A 14,086-nucleotide genomic window follows, 5' to 3' on the forward strand; every position below is an offset into this window, starting at 1 on the left:
TGTGCCGCTGAGGCAACCCCTTTCTACTTTCCCAGCGGGGAGAATATTCAGCGGAGTGTTCAGTATGCTTGCAGCTCTGAGTCCTAATTTGTTAACGGCAGACATTACCTGGACTGTCTCTTCCCCTCCCTCTGACAGCCCCGTACCTCAAGCCCATCCTTCCAACAGTTCCACTGCTCTGACCAAACAAGACAAACTAAGGGGGTAAACAGAGCTCTGAGCTGAACCAAGGGGCACTCTGCGAACACACACAACCTTCGTGCCTGGTGGTGACTGTCAAAAACCTATCCGTAACTTCTCCAAACATGCTCAAGTAATCCATCAGGTGTTCCCTGGGTTTCGTCTCTTGGAGACCATCCTCCTAGAGAGTTCCACCCTGCCTCTCCAACATGGGCTTTCCTTTGCAGCAAGAAACAAGGGATTTTTTGTTTCCCAGATCCCAGAAAACTCGTTTTGGTGAAGCATGCCTCCCACCAGCTTCCAGGGAAAGGGTCCATGGGAAGCACCCCTCCCTGCCCCCCGTTCTTGGATGCCTGCAAAAATTGCCTGCAGGGTAATGTGCCCAAATTCAGAATTCCCTCAGAATTTTTTTTTCTTTTTAAGATTTTGTTTATTCATGAGAGACACACAGAGAGAGGCAGAGACACAGGCAGAGGGAGAAGCAGGCTTCCTGCAGGGAGCCGGATGCAGGGCTGGATCTCGGGACCCCAGAAGCATGTCCTGAGCCAAAGGCAGACGCTTCACCACTGAACCACCGAGGTGTCCCTTCCCTCAAAATGTTGAGGGGTTTGCTCTACTGTCCTCCAACCTGTCCTCACTGGCATGTTTTACTCTGTTTATATTTACTGTGATCATGTGGGTTTATTACTATTACCTTTAGGTGCCTTCTACCTACCATACTTTCTCTTTGCTCTCTTTTTTCTAGAGGAATGACCTAGTTTTTATAATTCTGAGCATTTTCCCTGTATTGGTTTGAAAGCTTGCAGGCCTATTTCAATTTTTTTAATGGTTACCCTTAACATTTTAATACCTTTACTTGACTCAGAAAGGCTGAAGCACATCAACATCCCTCCTACTCTTCCCAAACAGTTCAAAGATCTTAGAATGTGTTCATTAAAATCATCCCCTCACTCTCATTTCCACTGTTTGTCAGGATTTTAGTTTTAAATTCTCAAATGAGTAGCGCTCACAGTTTCCTAAGTTAATGCTTATTGAGATCCACCCACACATTCCCACTGTCCTGGTTACAACTTTCCTTTCTGTCCCACTCTGTTCTACTGGGTCTAGTTTCCTTCTTCCTCAAGTGCAAGGAAGGTCTGTTAGTGAATAAACTTAGTTTTTTCTTTCGGTGAAAATGCCTTCATTTTGTTCCCACTACTGAGTAAGGGGGTTGCTGAAAACTAAGTTAACGTCTTTTCCTGAGCATGCTGAAGAGTTCATTTCATTCCTGTCTGGCCCCGAAGCTATGACTTAGACCCCTGCTGGGCTTCCCTGGTGAACCCTGGGAGTAATCTGTATTTTTTTCCCCAAGCTGCTTTTCAGATGCTTTTTTTCCCTGGGGGAACTCCCATTAGACACAGCCTGGGTCCTCTCATCCTGTGCTCTTGCTGGTTGCTTCTCTTCCTTGTGTACAGTCTCTCTCTCTGGTAAACTCTACTTCCCTTCTTTAGATCTATTTTCTGGCTCATGTAATTCTCTCTTAGCGTGTGTCTACTTTGCTCTTTAACACTTCCACTGGGTTTTATTTTTTATTATTTTTTAAAAGATTTTATTTATTTATTCATAGAGACACAGAGAGAAGGGCAGAGGCACAGGCAGAGGGAGAAGCAGGCTCCATGCAGGGAGCCTGACGTGGGACTCGATGTGGGACTCGATCCAGGGTCCCCAGGATCACACCCCAGGCTGCAGGCGGCGCTAAACCGCTCCGCCACCGGGGCTGCCCTCCACTGGGTTTTAAATTCAATCAGAATTTTCATTCTGGAGTTCTAGGTTCTTAAAAAAAAAAAAAAAAAAGTCCTTTTAAATGTATCATCTTATGCTTTCCTTCAGCCCTTTACTTACTTAAAACATTTATATATTGTACTCTCTTCTATTACCTGGGGTTTAAAATGTTCATCATTTGTGGCAATGGTAGGATTCCAAGTGGCCTGTGCTGTGGAAGGGTCATTCGACACAAGTTTTGCTTTACCTTTGACAAGGAGCTCCAAGGGTATCAACAGCCTGGTGCCAGGCTGGTGCTAGTGCAGGGATTCCTGAAACACGTGGGAATTATAAATATAGAATTCAAACCCGGATGTTTCAACTGCTCACAGGAGACGTCTCCCAATACCTCAAGTATAGGGCAATGATAAATTTCCTTGCTGGGATGCCCAGCTATCTTGGTTGGAAGAGCGTTGTGACTCTTGATCCTGGGGTCGTGAGTTCGAGCCCCATGGTGAGTGTAGTAATTACTTAAATAAATCTTTAAAAACATATATTAAATAAACTTCTTCGCCATTTCTCCAGCCCCACAGGGGAGATATTCTTGAATTCCTTTTATTCTTTCCACCAGGGACTAGCCTTTTGAGGCGAATTTCTATTTCAATTCCATGATCATTAAAATCCAAACTTCTATTTTTGTGAGGGTCCAATAAACACCCTCCAGAGATGCCGCAATCAAGCAGGCTCCTCTGCTCTGGTTTTAAATTCTCTCATTGATTTTGGTTTCTTGCTATCCCTTTGCTTTCTTATAAGCTTAGTTACATATTTAAAATCTATATTATATTTTATATGACATTTCTCAGTGATTGAGTAGGAGTGGTTCTACATTAGCTCAATCTACCATGTGGGATTGGAAATCCACTCCACTGCTGTCTGGCTTCCCAAGAAGTTGAAAAATTGGATATATCTTCATTCCCAATCTTTTGTATGTGACCTGTTTTCTCTCTTTGGAAGCTTCATCCCCAGTGTTCTGGAATTACACAATGTGCCAATCAGAACTTTTTCCATTCACCATCCTGGAACCCTATGATCATCAATTTTGGAAACATTCCTGATTTCTTTGATACATTTCTGTCCTTCATCTTTTTTTCTTTCTTTAAGACCTCCTAGATGTCAGATGTTTTCATTGTATTTCCTGAGAGTTTTTGTCAACTCTTTTCTCTCCCCTAACATTATGTTTTTAATACCAAGAACTCTTAATTGTTCTGAGTTTTACAGCATTCTGTTTTATTTCATCAACAAAATATCGGCTCTTATTTCTCAGAGGATATTCACTGTGTTCTGAGGGTTTCTCCCAGCACATCTTTCTCTTTGCTTGTTCTAGCCTCTACCCTTTGTGTTGGGGGCTTTCTTTTTTTTTTTTTTTAATTTTTTATTGGTGTTCAATTTAATAACATACAGAATAACCCCCAGTGCCCGTCACCCATTCACTCCCACCCCCCGCCCTCCTCCCCTTCTACCACCCCTAGTTCGTTTCCCAGAGTTAGCGGTCTTTACGTTCTGTCTCCCTTTCTGATATTTTGTTGGGGGCTTTCTGAATCTGTTCAGTGACCTCTGACTGTCCACTCCTAGTTGAAATGAGTCAACAGGAGGAGATCTTTACGGTGAGGGAACAGTTCTGTATCTTTTTTTTTTTTTAAGATTTTTATTTATTTGAGAGGGGGCGGGGGACAAGCAGGGGGAAAGGGAGAAGCAGGCTCCCCACTGAGTAGGGATCATAACCCGAGCCAAAGGCAGACACTTCACTGACTGAGCCACCCAGGAGCTCCCATGAAACTTCAGATGACAAAATGGCAGAGAACTGCACACACACTGCATGTGCACCAATGTCAATTTCCTGGTTCTGATAGTGTCTGTGGTTGTGTAAGATACAACCACTGGGGGAAACTGGATGAAGGGTGCAGGGGACCTCTCTATTGTTTTACAACTTCCTGTGAATCTCTAACTAATCTTAAGATAAAAAGTAAAGTTGCAGCAATAAAGAGATGATGAAAGCTTTGTGAACACAAGCAAGGCTCTGGACTGGGATGGATCACGTTAGCTGGAGTAGAACCTAGCTTTTGTCCTGAAGGCCTGCTAAACCCTACCAACTGCACGTCTGTCTCTGACACTGTTCAGTTTTTCCTAGAGAGGAGTTCTCCAATCCCACACCTCAAGCCTGGTTTCAGCGCCCGGAAGCAGGCAGGAAACTCAGCTGCAACTTCCCCTTTTAGTGTACAGACTCTCCTGAACCTTTGTTTCGTCCCAGTGTTATGCTACCCTTTGCTATGTCTAAGCTGCCTGAATCCAGAGCCACCCTGGTTCAACGTCTCCAGAGCATAAACCTTGGCCTCTAGTGCAGGGTCTGTACAGGTGGAGAGGCAGACCTTTCAACTAATCCCTCCATCTTTGGGCCCAAACCTTACTTGTGCCTGGGGCAACAACGTCAGGTGCCTCCAATCCCTGAGACTTTCTGCAGTGCTTTGTCTCCACTGGCACCGTCTGAGCTTCCTCTCCTCTGCTCAGTCTTTGCTCACCTTTCATCTTCTAAACCTTGAAATCTTTGGGGCCTATGGGTGGCTCAGTCGGTTAAGCTTTTGACTTTGCCTTTGGCTTGTGTCATGGTCTCAGGGTCCTGGGATGGAGCCCTGCATGGGGCTCCCTGCTCAGCAGGGTGTCTGCTTCTCCCTCTGCCCCTCCCCCTGCTTGTGCTCTCTCTCTCTCTCTCAAATGAGTAAGTAAAATCTTTAATAAAATAAAACTTGCAATCTTTGTCTACTGTCTTCCCTCCCATTCTTTTTCCTCATAGGTTTACACATTTAAACAATTCATTTACTGGGGCACCTGGCTGGCTCAGTCGGTAGAGCAAGGGACTTTTGATCTCAGGGTTGTGAGTTTGAGGTCCATGTTGGGTAGAGATTAAAGAAAGTTAAAAAAAAAATCATTTACTGTCACTTTGGAAGCGTTTTTGGAGAAAGTGGAAATGAATGTGTTCAATTACCATGTACACCTAAAGGATGTCAACCAGAGACCTTTAATCTTAAATTTGCAAGGTACTTACCTATAAACATGGAACATATTTAAAGATAGAGAGATGATAAGGTAACAAAAACAAGAAATCACAAATTCAAAAACTAGAAATCTGGGGCACCTGGGTGGCTCAGTCAGTTAAGCATCCAACTCTTGGGCAGCCCAGGTGGCTCAGCGGTTTAGCGCCGCCTTCAGCCCAGGGCGTGATCCTCGAAACCAGGGATTGAGTCCCACATCAGGCTCCCTGCATGGAGCCTGCTTCTCCCTCTGCCTGTGTCTGTTCCTCTCTCTCTGTCTGTGTCTCTCATGAATAAATAAATAAAATCTTAAAAAAAAAAAAAAAAGCATCCAACTCTTGATTTCGGCTCAGGTTGTGATCTCAGGGTCCTAAAATCAAGCCCTGGGTTAGGCTCCATGCTCAGCACAGAGTCTGAGATTCTCTCCCTCCCCCGCCCCTCCACCCTGCTCAGGTGCACTCACTCTCTCTTTAAAAAAATAAAATAAGGGATCCCTGGGTGGCACAGCGGTTTGGCGCCTGCCTTTGGCCCAGGGCGTGATCCTGGAGACTCGGGATCGAATCCCACGTCGGGCTCCTGGTGCATGGAGCCTGCTTCTCCCTCTGCCTATGTCTCTGCCTCTCTCTCTCTCTGTATGACTATCACAAATAAATTAAAAATTTTAAAATAAAATTAAATTAAAAAATCAGAAATTCTTAGTTTCGACACTCACCTACTTAATTTAGAAACCAGTTCATCTTTGAGGGACTCTCCCAGTCCTGCTATTCTAAAATGTGAAGTGGTGGGGAAGGAAAAGAAAGTACAACTTCATCAGAATCTATCCCAGTCACCTGAATCTATCTGTGCAGACAACTGGCTTTCTGATTCAAATGTCAAAGACACTTTAAACTGCATAGATTGCTGTTATTCAACCACAATAGTCAGACCTGATCCGGGGCAAAGTGGGGCTCTGGGTGGAAGAGACTCACTGTCAGTGTCATGCGACAGGCATGGGGAATCAACACTTCACACACTTACAAAATTAAATTAGATTCTTAAATGCTAAACTAAAAACAATCACTGAGAAAGTCACAAAACATAAATAGCAGCACATGTGCCCCTCAGCAGACAGCTACCCTGCTTGAGGATGGAGGATCTGTGAAGCAAGAGTAGCCAAGGCACACTCGGCTGGCCTCTGGCCTCGGTTACCAGGCACCCTTTGTCACACGCATGGCACCTGCTCGCACGCTTCAGCACAGCCGTGTCTCAGACCTGCCACACGGCCACAGAAACGACTCGGTTACCAAAGCACATTCATGCCAAGCAAGGAGCATTTCTTCACCTGCTGCACAAGAAATACTATAATCCATCCTACAAGGGAACCAAAAAGGAGACTAGATGGTACAGGCCCTGACTCTGAAAAACTTCAGTTGTGACTAGCATCCTATGTGTAATTCATGTGACTGGTAAACATCTGAAAGCTTGCCCCACTGCCCAGTAAGCCCTAGTTAGCAGCCCCTTTCTTCTTCCTGGGGGACTGTGGAGCCCCAGATGTAAAACAATTAAAATTTCATTCTAGAAAGATTTAGAACTAAGAGCCCTTTCAGTTTGTAAGGATCGCAAATCCTCTAGAGTCTATTTAAATAGGAAAGGAAGTTAAATCCCAAAGTAATGCAAGATGCCCGGCAGAGACCCCAGTGACACAGAAAGCACCTACCACAGGAAGTGGCCCACCTGCCCCGACTCTAGGACAAGGAGAAGACCCAATGGCAGGGTCAACCAGGCAGCCAACGAATGAGCCAGTTAAAAAGTGGGCAAACAGGGGATCCCTGGGTGGCTCAGCGGTTTGGCGCCTGCCTTTGGCCCGGGGCGCAATACTGGAGTCCGGGGATCGAGTCCCACATTGGGCTCCCGGCGTGGGGCCTGCTTCTCCCTCTGCCTGTGTCTCTGCCTCTCTCTCTCTCTCAATCTCTCTGTGTCTATCATAAATAAATAAATCTTAAAAAAAAAAAAAAAAAGGGGATCCCTGGGTGGCGCAGTGGTTTGGCACCTGCCTTTGGCCCAGGGCGCGATCCTGGAGACCCGGGATCGAGTCCCACGTCGGGCTCCTGGTGCATGGAGCCTGCTTCTCCCTCTGCCTGTGTCTCTGCCTCTCTCTCTCTCTCTCTCTCTCTCTCTCTCTCTCTCTCCCTGTGTGACTATCATAAATAAATAAGTAAGTAAGTAAGTAAGTAAGTGGGCAAACCATTTTCTGAAAGAGACATTTCTCCAAAGCAGGTTTCCAAGCACGTGGAAAGACTCTGGAGGTCGTCAGCGGCGAGGGGCGCGCCCGCCACACCAGCACACCACCCCCCACACACAACGCGCACGGACGGTAACACGCGGGGCTGCCTGCTTGGTGCCCCTGGAACCCACTTGGCCGCAGCTGCCCTGCCCGCAAGCTGAAACGCGAGGGGCCGCGTGACCCGGCAACTCCACTCCTGGGCAGAACACCCAGGAGAACTGAAAATGTACACCCCGCACAGAGCTGTACATCAGTGCCCACGGCAACTGTATTCACAACAGTCAAGAAGTGGCAACGACCCACATGCCATCCACGCATGAACCGCCCCACACAGTAGAGCCCTGCAAGGAGTGAAGTAGAGATGCGCACGACCCGAAGGAAACCTGAAAATGTGTTCAGCGAGGAGCCAGACACAGAAGGCCGCGTATTACATGTTTTCATACGACAAGTCTGGAGTCGGCAAACCCACAAAGATGAAAACGCAAACAGACCAACACAGAACGTGGTTACCAGGGGCTGGACAGTGAGGGGGTTCGGCGCAGCTGCTAAGGGGCAGAGGCTCTCCTTTATGGGTGAGGACAGTGAAACGTTCCTATTCTGCACAGTGATGGTGGGGGCACAAACCTCGGAATACACTAAAAGCCATGTGAATTAACTTAAAAGGGTGAATTTTATGGTATTTAAATTCTATCCCAAAAAAGCTAGCTTTTTTTTTTTTTAAAGGCAAGCCTAAGGTGATGCTGCAATTAGTGACTCTGCCTGGTTCTATGGTCTTGAGTAGGAAGTTCTTGAGCATGTCTCCCGAGTCAGTGTAAATCCTCTAAATCCTCTGTATTACAGATTTTATTTTTTAAGTCAAATACCCATACTTGTCTCAACTGTAACTAAATCACCAGAAAACTAAAATCAGCACTGCAATACCCTCTACTTCTACCCCTAGAGATCAGATGGTTGTCCTCCTGTGAACCTTTCTTTCCTGAAGTCTTAGAGTCATCTTGGTCCATTTGTCGCTTCCATCAACCTGAACCTGAACCTGAACCTGAACCTGAACCATTCAGCCCCCTGGGACCTCAGTTCCCAGACTATAAAACAAAGGAGCCAAATCAAATCCTCCCTTCTAGAACCACCATCATGGGCCCAGACATACCTTAAAACCTAGTACACAGCCAACGTCAATCATCTTGGAGGCTCAAAGACCTCACCTTCACTGGGCACCTGACAACTGGAAACTCCTCCATCCTCTGATGTCACCAGCAAAAGAGAGGAGAGAGTGCAAGAGTCTACAGGGAAGCTGGAGAGGATGGAAACCCCAACATACCTCAGGCATCACTGTATAGGATACAGCCATCGTCCCACCATGAGCTGCATCATCTGAGAAATGCCTCAGTGGGGAGCGGGAAAGAGATGGGGATTCTTTTTTTTTTTTTTTTAAGACTTTATTTATTTATTCATAGAGACAGAGAGAGAGTGAGAGAGGCAGAGACACAGGCAGAGGGAGAAGCAGGCTCCATGCAGGGCCTGACGTGGGACTCCATCCTGGGTCTCCAGGATCACGCCCTGGGCTGCAGGCGGCACTGAACCGCTGCGCCACCGGGGGCTGCCCAGAGATGGGGATTCTGAGGGCCCTCTTGGAGTTCGGCCTCTACAACTCCCAGCCCATATCTGAGCCAGCCCGGCCCCCTTGGCTTACTTACCATCCCCCAGCCTACTAGCCCTCTGTTCCGGGATGCAAGCCCTGAGCTTAAGGCACAAGAGACTGGCCTGAAGGCCTGCAGAGTTCAGGGACTTCTCCCACCCCACCCCTGCGGCCACAAGAAGGGCTTGTTTCTTGGCAACAGAAGAGTACAGTCAGAAAAATGCCTAGTCAACTGACCTGAGTTCTAGAATTCCAGATGCTGCCAAAGAGCTGGGACTCCTGCCTCAGTCACCAAAAGAAAAAAAAAAAAAATCTCATCATCATGCTGGGAAAATAAGCATTCTAAGACGGAAGTATAAATGGGTACTACTTTGGGGGATGACAGTCTGGTAAAATGAATCCGAAGTCTTAAGACTGTATTCCCATCCCTTGATCAGTACTTCTGTTTGAGGAATTTATCCTGAGAAATTTGAAGAAGTAGACAAAGATTAAAAAAAAAAAAAAAAAAAGTATCTAGTATAAGACAGTAGTTCTATTATTTAAAGCTATAAAAATCTGGAAACATTTTAGCTAGTCAAAAGAGGAGACTGGGGGTGTCTGGGCTGAATGTATGCCTTTGGCTTAAGTCAGGATCTCCGGGTCCTCGGATCAAGTCCGAGTTAGGCTCCATGTTTCTCTCTCTCCCTGTCACTTCCCCTGCTTGTGTTCTATCAAGTGAAAGGATGAATCTTAAACAAAAGAAGAGACTAGCTTAAGAAATGTGGTTCATCCGCCTGATAGAATTATGAGCATTCATTAAAAAGCATGCTACCAAAGGGGCATCTGGGCGGCTCAGTCAATTAAGCATCAGACTTGGTTTTGGCCTGGGTCATGATTTCAGGGTCATGAGATCCAGCCTGGTGTCAGCTCTGCACTCAGCAGTCTGCTTAAGACTCTCTCTTGGGGCACCTAGATGGCTCAGTCAGGAAACTCCTGATATTGGCTCAGGTCCTAGTCTTGGGATCCTGGGATCGAGCCTGCATCTGGCTCCACGCTCTGTGGGGAGTTTGCTCCCTCTCCTTCTGCCTTCTTCCTGCTCTCCTTCTCTCTCTCTCAAATAAAATAAATCTTGGGGCACCTGGGTGATTCAGTGGCTGAGCATTTGCCTTCCGCTCAGGTCACAACCCTGGGGTCCTGGGATCGAGTTCCACATTGGGCTCCCCGTAGGGAGCCTGCTTCTCCCTCTGCCTATGTCTTTGCCTGTGTCTTTCATGAATAATAAATAAAAATCTTTATAAATAAATAAATCTTAAAAAAAAAAGACCCTCTCTCCCTCTTCCCCTCCCCTTCTGCATCCTTTAAAATAAATTAAAAAAAAAAAAAAGCATGCTACCAAAATGTTTTGAAATGGGATGAAAGTGCAATGACACAGAAACACCTCCACCTATGAACACTGTACAGAGGACCAAAGCCTGTTCCAGAAAATGGGCAGTCATACTTGACCTTTATAACACACTTAATCTGTGCATGTTTCCCAAACACTGGCCCCAAGAAGAGCAAAGGCAGTAGCACCAAGGCTGCTATTGAGGGAAGGTATCTGATCATGGAGGCCCCCAAGGTACAGAGAACAAGTACAGTAAAGAGATGGCAGAGAGAACACGATGAACACTTCAAGAGTGCACAGGATGAGCTGGTCTATAGCAGCAATGACCCTGAGGGGTGAGCAAGTCTCTGTGAGATGCCAGCAGCACTGCCTTCCCAGGCAGAGACGTGGCCAGTCTGCAAGGGCTGTAGTGTGGCCCGAACCCCACGTCTACTGCTAGTTCAGCAGAAGGCTCAGAATTAAGACCCTGAAGCTCAAGCAAGGGAAAGTGGCAAACAAGTTTTTGTTATTGGTGCTCTCTCTCTCCCTCTCTCAACTTTGAGAGAGGGAGAGAGAGAGAGTGTGTGTGTGTGCGTGCGCGCGCACACATGGGGGGGAGGGGCACACACAGAGAGATAGAGAATCTCAAGCAAACTCCCTGCTGAGTGCAGAACCTGACCCAGGGCTCGATCTCACAATCTGAACCAAAATCAAGAGTCGGGCACCCAGACGACTGAGGCACCCAGACGTCCCTGATGTTATCTGTTAAAATACAATCCATAGAAGGATTCTTTAGGTCTGAACCCTTGAGAATCAGTGTAACATCAAAGTGAGGGAAAATGTCAAGTAGCTCCTGAAGAGTTTCCTGGGACACCTGCAAAGGCTGTCAAGAAGGGTCACCTGCACAGCAACAGATCTGATAACTTGCAATTAGGGAAAACAAAACAAAAACCTATAAATCTAAGACAAATAAGAGAATAATCCTATCAATTTTTCTTCAGGGTTGGATCAGCAGGGACTGAACAGGCCCCGGAACCTACAGACTTTCCCTACTTCCCTGACGGTTGGCCCTACACTCCCACAGCCCGTCCCCTCCCCCCTCTGCATTCACCTGTCCACTTGCTGCTCTGGCTGCCAGCCACCATCCCTCTACTCTGAGTACTGCCCATGGTTATGGATCACTTCCAGATTGCCTTATTTTACAGACCATCTTGCTCGACCCCTACTCTCTGGCATTAAAAGCTTTAACAAAATTCTTCATAAAGATAAGTCTTAGGACAGAGGATGAACTGAGGATTAGATAAAGTGAGATTGATTAGAAAGGTTTTTTCCAACATTCAAAAGGCAATTATGTGAAATGCAATGTAGTATCATGAACTGGATGCTGAAACAGAAAAAGGACTTTAGTGGAAAATTAACCCAAATAAAAGCAACACAAGGGACAGATTGAATACACATTTTCAAAGTAGGTATCGCTCTTCCCATGGATGATGCCAACCAAATAAGACCCTGTGCTTCCAAGACCGAATATCCCTTACACTTCTCTGTCCACGCTGCTCCTGGCAGGACCATCACCTGGGTGTGCACTCCAGAAGCCTGAGCCTGCCCAACTTTTCCCTACCCCACCATGTGTCAGGAGACCACATGTCTACAGTGAACATCCGTCACTTTCCTAAAAGGTCATTTAATGGGGACAGAGCTTCAGTTTGGAAAGATGAAAAAGTTCTGGAGATGGATGGTGACGATGGCTACACAACAATATCAATGTACTTCATGCACACTTCAAAATGGTAAATTTTATTATGTATATTTTCTCACAATAAAAAACAAACATGGGGCAGCCGCAGCGGCTCAGCAGTTTAATGTCACCTTTGGCCCAGGGCATGATCCTGGAGTTCCGGGATTGAGTCGCACCCACGTTAGGCTCCCGGCATGGAGCCTGCTTCTCCCTCTGCCTGTGTCTCTGCCTCTCTTTCTCTCTGTGTTTCTCATGAATAAATAAATAAAATCTTTAAAAACAAACAAACAAATATAAGGGCGCCTGAGTGGCTCAGTGGTTGAGCATCTGGCTTTGGCTCAGGTCATGATCCTGGGGTCCTGGGATTGAGTCCCTCATCAGGCTCCCCAGAGGGAGCCTGCTTCTCCCTCCTCTACCTATGCCTCTGCTTTTCTGTATCTCTCATCAATAAATAAATAAAATACTTAAAAACAAACAAACAAACATAATTGCTCCCCAACTCCCTCCTGATCACTCAAGAGCCCTGGGTGTGCTGACACCCACTGCTCCAGCCCGGTCAGTGTTATGGCAGCTTTCCCCGACACTCCCCAGATTCCCCCCATGGCTGGTGCCATGCCTTGTCTAAGAAATCTTCCAATCACCCCTCCATCTCTACTGCTCTCAAAGTGCCATTACTACTCTCTGATTCAATAGTCCTAACTGTACTCGGGAGTTAGGTCCTAGGGTCAAACTGAGCATCATCAAAATTATCCTTAAAAAGCCCCTATCACTAGTCCAACGCACTATTTTTCCCCCTGGCATTAGAACAGGTCGCTGCTTTGTCCACTGAATACTATATGGAGCTGCTGGTTCACATTTTGTATGAAAACCCGGCACTTTCAATACTCTGTGCTGTGTGTGTGCGTGCGCGTGTGTGCTGTCATGTAAATTAAATACACAAAAGATGTAACTCGCCTGCACTGCAAATCCTCCTAACTGGCCGCAGGCTTTCCAGGTCCCCCACCTCCTCCATCATATGAACTGCCGCCAGATTATTCACTGCAAACTTTGAAGTGGTCCTCGTTATGTGGAAAAACCACAACACAACTCAAACTCTTGAGGCTGTCATCTAAAGACCTTTACATTATAGAACCAGTGTTATACGAAGTCTCTGGGGGCAGTAGACCATGTGGCTGTGGGGCAGCTGCCTGGGATTCACCCAAACTCTTCACTTCCGACATGACCTTGGACAGACTCACCTGTAAGACACATAAAATAGTAACACCTACTCCACAAGGTTCTCCCAGGGAGGCCTAAAGTGCCAACCTGCATAAAGTGCTTACGACACGCCCAAGGCACAGCAGGGCATGAGAAATGTTGTCACTGCCACAGGTGATCAGATCCAGGCCACTAACTGGTCCTCTCTCTCGCCCACCTTCTCCTCACACCCTAAGGCCAGCTCAGCAGCCCCTGACGCATGGTCCAGGGATGCTGAGAGCCCTTCGGGAGGTCCAGAGTCAAACCATTCCACCATCCTATTAGATGGTATCTGCCTTTCCCACTCTCATTCTTTCCAGAATCTCCACCAGAATTTTCCAGAGGTTACCTGGTGTAATGGTGTCACTGCTCTGAGGGTGAAGATGGGTGCTGGCCTATTCTTGGGTTTTGAGTTTTGTTTCAATTTCTTACCTGTAATATTGACACATATAAATAAAAGCTCATCAGGATCTTCAATAAGTGTAAAAGAGTTCTAAGGCCTAAGTGAACTATTTCTCCCAAACATCACGCGAACTTCCTGTGTCTGGCTTTGCGCATGTTTATTTTCCTGCCCTGGACATCCTTCCATCCCCATTGTTGTTCCAAATTCTTCTCACCCCCGGAAAAAAAAAAAATTATTCTCACCCCTCAAGCCCTCCCTCAAAAACTACCTGCATCAAAGCTTTTCCTAATGCTCTCCCACCGCCCTTCTTCAGAAATGTCATCTGTGCCCTCCAGCACTTTCTACCTATGAGCACCCCATTTGCTCATTAAACAGGGATCCCCAGCTCCAGCTCTGGGCCAGGCTCTGTTCAGGCATGGAAAGCAGTGAACAGTGTGTCCTGCCCTCTTACCTTCTGCTCAG

The 14,086-nt window shown here is 46.6% G+C and overlaps 1 protein-coding gene and 1 long non-coding RNA gene across 3 annotated transcripts in view; both read right to left on the reverse strand.

The window, feature by feature from the left end:
- Positions 1 to 14,086, reverse strand: part of UBE2O (ubiquitin conjugating enzyme E2 O) — a 56,341-nt gene that overhangs the window by 29,334 nt on the left and 12,921 nt on the right. The gene's annotated exons all lie outside the window — the stretch shown is intronic.
- LOC140607191 (uncharacterized) lies at positions 998 to 6,957 on the reverse strand. The gene is made up of 2 exons (XR_012009316.1): positions 2,822 to 6,957; positions 998 to 2,252 (listed from the first exon to the last, which is right to left on the reverse strand). It is a non-coding gene; the product is annotated as an uncharacterized lncRNA (long non-coding RNA).

The sequence above is a fragment of the Canis lupus genome, chromosome 16 (genome assembly GCF_048164855.1).
Source record: "Canis lupus baileyi chromosome 16, mCanLup2.hap1, whole genome shotgun sequence".
In the NCBI taxonomy this organism is placed as follows: Eukaryota; Metazoa; Chordata; class Mammalia; order Carnivora; family Canidae; genus Canis; species Canis lupus.